Consider the following 5767-nt stretch of genomic DNA (forward strand, 5'->3'; position numbering starts at 1 on the left):
TTCAGCTATCGGTCTTTAGTGGAATGCCTGGCAGTTAACGGATGGTGGATCTCGTGGCTAAAGAGTTTAGTCAGCTATTCACGTACCATTGGAGCTTCGAGCCATAGGTCCATAAGGTCCCTTTGGTAGCTTGGATAAAAGTTGAAAATCAGTTTTTGGGTCAGTTTGAAATGTTCAAATTGACAAGAGGGAGTTCGATTATATATGATACAATTCGATTGGTTAATTATATATGAGATAATTGACTAAATGTATGAGATACATTATTTTGGAGGAAATTGGATATAAATATGATTTATATCAAGTAGAGGAGAAAACACTATAGTTGATATATGATATCAAACTATAGGTTAAGAATATAATATGGTTATATTCATTATTTAATTAATTAAGCAGTTATGAGATAATTGGTCGAGTTTTTCTCCGAATTCGTACGAAAGTGGGAAGTTCGATTCAGTTCTTGTAACTGAAGAATAAAATGAAAATAGTTTTCATTTTGCAAGAGATCCGAAAAATCAATCACGGTGTGAAAGTATACGATCGCTTATCGTTGAGAGCCTATACGACAGTGGCTGTCTTCCTAAACGATCGCACCCACGCGTATTAAAAGATCGCCCGCGATTTCTAAATGATCACTTACGTTTTCTATATGATTGCTTAGTGCGCCGAGTGGAACTAAACGATCACTTACCATTTGATAGATGGTCGCTTAGCTATACTTACATGATCGTGTACCCCGACCTAAACAACAAGCACCCGACTATACGATAGTCATCCCTTTCTCCCACTTGCTTGTTCATTTTACACGATCACTTTTCCTCCTTCGCTCTACCAATTCCATCAAAGTCCACCCTTTGGATTCTCACTCCGAGAATACTGAGGGCTTCGAGTAGAGATGTCCACGGGGTGGGGCGAGGCTAGGGATGTCATTTCCCATCCCCGTCCCCGCTCCCCATTTCATTCCGCTCTCCGTGAAATTCTCCACAGGGATCGGGACGGGGATTCCCCACAGGAAATTTGCGGGGATCGGTTACCCACAGGGAATTTTTCCCCGTTACCTTTTTTTTTGTTGAAAAAGCCAATTATTTCAATCACTAATATGAACAAATTTTAATTAAATAATTAACTTTAATCACTAATTGTTTATTATGGTTAGTTTTATATATGAATATTTGAATTTAAAGATAAATTACTAAAATTTTAGCCTAAAAAAGCTAATTAATTCTTTTAGTAAGAAAGAAATAATGTAAATCAAGTTATTCACATATATAATCTAAATTTAAACTATTCATTATGTTTTTCAATAAATAATCAAATTTGAATTAAAATGTAATATTTATATAGTAATAAAATAACATAACATTAGATATATATATTAAATAAATATGTAAAAGCTAATCGGGGCGGGAATGGGGTGAGGCTGGGGCCAGAGACGGGGAATGCATCCCGTCCCTCCCCCGTTTTAGCTCACAGGGAATTTTTTCCCACACTCCCTCCCCCATTCCCTGTCTAGTTGGGGATGCGGGGCGAGGCCCCGTGGAGAAATTGGACATCTCTAGCTTCGAGCGGTGGTGTCATCCCGGTTGCTTCTTATTCGTGCGCTACTGATCACGACCGTGGTGCTGCTAGGTGACTGCTTGCTAGACGAGTAAGAACAAAAGGATTTGTTGCGTTGGACCGATTTTTTGTGAAGACATCTTCAACTGGTACGTCTCTCGGTCTCTTGTATTTTGTTAAGCATGCCAGTAATTAGTGTAATGCATATTTGTATGTTATAATGTATTCTGTGGTAATTCTGTCACAATGAAATCGGAAAGATCCGCTTCCGCTGATAGCCATTCTTGCTTAAGAGTTCCTTCATCATGCAAGAAGAAATGTTGCATGTATTGCAGCTCATGCTTAGATTTGGCTGAAAATTGTGAAGTTGGATTGTGTATAAGCAAGTTGGAAATGAAAGTGGGAAAATCCTAACTTTTCCAATTTCCAATTTTCTTCTTCTTTTCCTTTTAATTTGAAATTTCTCAAATTAAAACATAATTTCATTTTTTAATTCAATAATTAAAACTGAATTGAATTTAATTTACAAAATTAATTTAAAAATTAATTTTTCAATAAAATTAATATAATAATTAATTAAATAATTAATTAATTTAATATTTGATATTAAATTAATTCAATTAATTTAATATTTGATATTAAATTAATTTAACAATAATTCCACCATCATGAATCCCTATTCATGAATTTAATATTTAAATCATATTTAAATATTTAAATCATATTTAAATATTTAAATCATATTTAAATATTAATCGATTCCCCAATTTCGTTTAATTCCAAAATTAAACGCGTAATTATATCTCTTATAATTACTGATTCGCTTAATTCTAATTCGAACGTTTCAAATCAACTTATCACATTACTCCAAGGCTAATCCATTTACGTAGTAGGGGGACCTCGTGGACCTACAGATCATGGGCTCCAACGATCCGAGATTAATTGGCTAAACTCTTTACACCAAATTAACCCTCGTTCGTTAATTACTGGGTCACTCCACTAAAGCCCATAGTTGCACTCCCATCACTGTAGATATATTATGTCCACTCGATATAACCATGATTAGTAAGTTAACCCTTCACATGTTGTTCGTAATAACGATTAAGTCAAATGTCTGTTTTACCTCCGAGATTACCTCTTGTTCCTTAAGTCCCTCTAATCCTCTAATGAACAATTGGTTTGTGATCCGATCAACAAACCAAGTCCCTCTCAAGCCAATGAGAGGGTGAGGCCCCTTGTTCAAGACCCATAATCAACATTTAAGGTAACTATTGGGAATGTCCTAGAACTCGCAGTTCGTAAATTTTATGTTAAATATTCTATTTATCAATAACATATTATTGAGTATTTTATTCAATAAAGTTGTTGATTTTGCTTCTATTATGAAAATCCAATAAACATATCCATGGCTATAGTATGAATACTTTAGTTCTATGTGGTGACATAAACAGATTAAGTTAATAGTATATAGCCTAAATGGTCTATAAGTATATGGATGAAATTGGGTATCTCATCCTTGTAACATTATTGGATGCAGCTCATTTTGTATAGGTAATACAAATGACATGATCCACAGATCATTTATGTAGAGACATGTGAGTGGTGGCATCTTATGTAATGAGTTTGCTTATAAACGGTCACGAAATAGTCACTTTTCTTTATAACGACCGTTCACTGTTACAACTGACTATTTCATACTTAAGTAACCTAGGATAACTCGATCTTAATCCTGACCTAGTTATGAACTCCTGTTTATTCGAGATTAGCTTTTGATCTGCGTGGGTAAGAGTAGTCCAACAGCACTATTCAATAAGCCTTCCATTTTGGGGATAAGACCGGATGAATAGCTGGGGACGTAACCCTACAAGATGGAATTCACTCCTACCCATTTTAGGGTTAGCAGATAAGTTGTTCCCTTAAGTGTTGATTAAAGGTCTTGAACAATCAGGACCCCGCCTTCTCATAGTAGAGAAGGACATGATTCACAAGTAGTATTTTGAATCAAATTGTTCATTGGAGGGTTAGTAGGGACTTAAGGAAAAGGATGTATTTACAGGGGTAAAATGGTGATTTTGACTTGGCTGTAATTACGAACAACTTGTGAAGGATCGACTTACTGATTATGATTTATATGGACAGAAATATATCTACTGTGAGGAGAGTGTAACTATCGAGCTATAGTGGTGTATTTTGATAGTTAACGAATAGTAATTAATTCGGTTAAAGAGTTTTAACAAATTAATTACAGGTCGTTGGAGCTCTTGATCTGTAAGTCCATTAGGTTCCTCTACTAGCTCAATAAATTGAAATATCAAATTGAATATTGATGTATGAAATTCGGGTTATGAATTTGAAATGTTCAAATTCAATTCTAGGGTTTTCGATTGATTGTATATGATATAATTTTAAATGTTTAATTTAATTGAAATTAAACGAAATTGGAAAATCAATTAATATTTAAATTATGATTTAAATATAAAATTGATTTATTGGTGATATTGATATTTTATTAATTTAATATTTAGATATTAAATTAATATTATTTTAATTTAAAAGTTAATTAAAAACATTGAAAACTGGTTTTAATAAAATTAATTATTTTAAATTAATTTTATAAAATTAATTTAAATAAAATGATTTTTTAAAATCATTTTAGGTTAATGGGTTTTTCCAATTTTAGGAAAAACCTACTAACATGTTTGATGGAATATCATCAAATTTCAATTGATTTTGGTGATGATCTTCAAGCTGGAGCTGCCCACCATGCAATCCTATACATTTGCATGTTATTTATCTATATATTGAAGCTCCATGCATGAAGATCAGAGAGAATGCTGAAATATATTTTCTGAATTGATAACCTGAAAACCCTACTCTCGTTCTTCATCAATTCAACTTGTTCAAGTGTTTCCACCACACATTCTAGCTTGAGCACAATAGAGAAGATTTCAGTGGTAGCCCTCTCGGTGATTCAAGCTTTATCTTGGTGTTTTTCAACTGATTTCGTGGAGGAATCTTCAAAGGTAATATGTATTTCAAACCCTCTTTTGAACATCATATCAACAATATGCTTAAAACTCAAATTAAATGTAGTTTAAGTGCTTATTGATTTTGTAGTCTTTCGTTGCATGATATTTTATCCCTTCAGGAACAACCTCTCTACTATCCCTAAAATCGGGTAGGAGTGAATTCCATCTTACACCCTATGTCCTCAGCTATCTACCTGGCCTTACCCCTGAAATGGAGGTTTATTGAGTCGGCGTTGTTTAGCTAACTCTCACCTATGCAAATCTAAGGATAGTCCCGAATAAACAAGAGTTCATAGTTAGCTCAGGATTAAGGTCAAGTTATCTAATTCATCACTTTGAAATAGTCAATCTTAAACAGTAAACAGCGTTATAAAGTAAGAGTGACTGATTTCGTGGTCCGGTCTTATACAAACCCATTGCACAGTACGCCCCCACTCCTCATGTCCTAACATGTACGAATTAGAATCACATCACATGTAGCACTTTACAACTCCTTATAACAACTACAAAGTGAGCCACATCCAATAGTGTTACCAGGATAAGGCACCCAACCTCATTCATATACTATAGATCATTTTGACTATTAACTCGAACTTGATCCACTTTTATGTCTCCACATAAGGTTCAAGTACTCAGTAATAGTCATGGGTCTTTGTAGTTTATTGGATTTATTTCTAAAACGAAATAAGCAATACATATTTTCAATAACAACTTATTGAATTTTCATAAATAAGTTTTATTGTTTACAAACCATTAGTTTTAGGACATAAAACCCAGCAAGTTCAAGTTGGGTGTGGTGAAGCTGACGACTTCATTAGAAAAAAGCTAGGTGTGGTGAAACTGACGATGAGACTTCTTGAAGTATTTAAGCTCAAAAAGACAATTATTTAGGGTCAACAAGTAATTTCAAGGTTTTAAAATCTCGTACTTATTATAGTTACCAATTTTGTTGATCTTTGTAAGTTGACTGTAGCTCATGGAGGGACAAATAATTATATACTTTTTTTGAAGTGAAAGAGTTAATTGTTGTGTTTATTGAAAGTTGTGTATACAAATATCTTATTACTTTTATTATATCCATATAAATATTTGTTAGTCAACCTTCTTCAATGTCAATCGGTGCCAATATCTTGGTTTTTGGCTGACATTATAGTTTAGTTTTGTACTAGTGATAACAGGTT

This window comes from Benincasa hispida, chromosome 9, assembly GCF_009727055.1.
Source record: "Benincasa hispida cultivar B227 chromosome 9, ASM972705v1, whole genome shotgun sequence".
In the NCBI taxonomy this organism is placed as follows: Eukaryota; Viridiplantae; Streptophyta; class Magnoliopsida; order Cucurbitales; family Cucurbitaceae; genus Benincasa; species Benincasa hispida.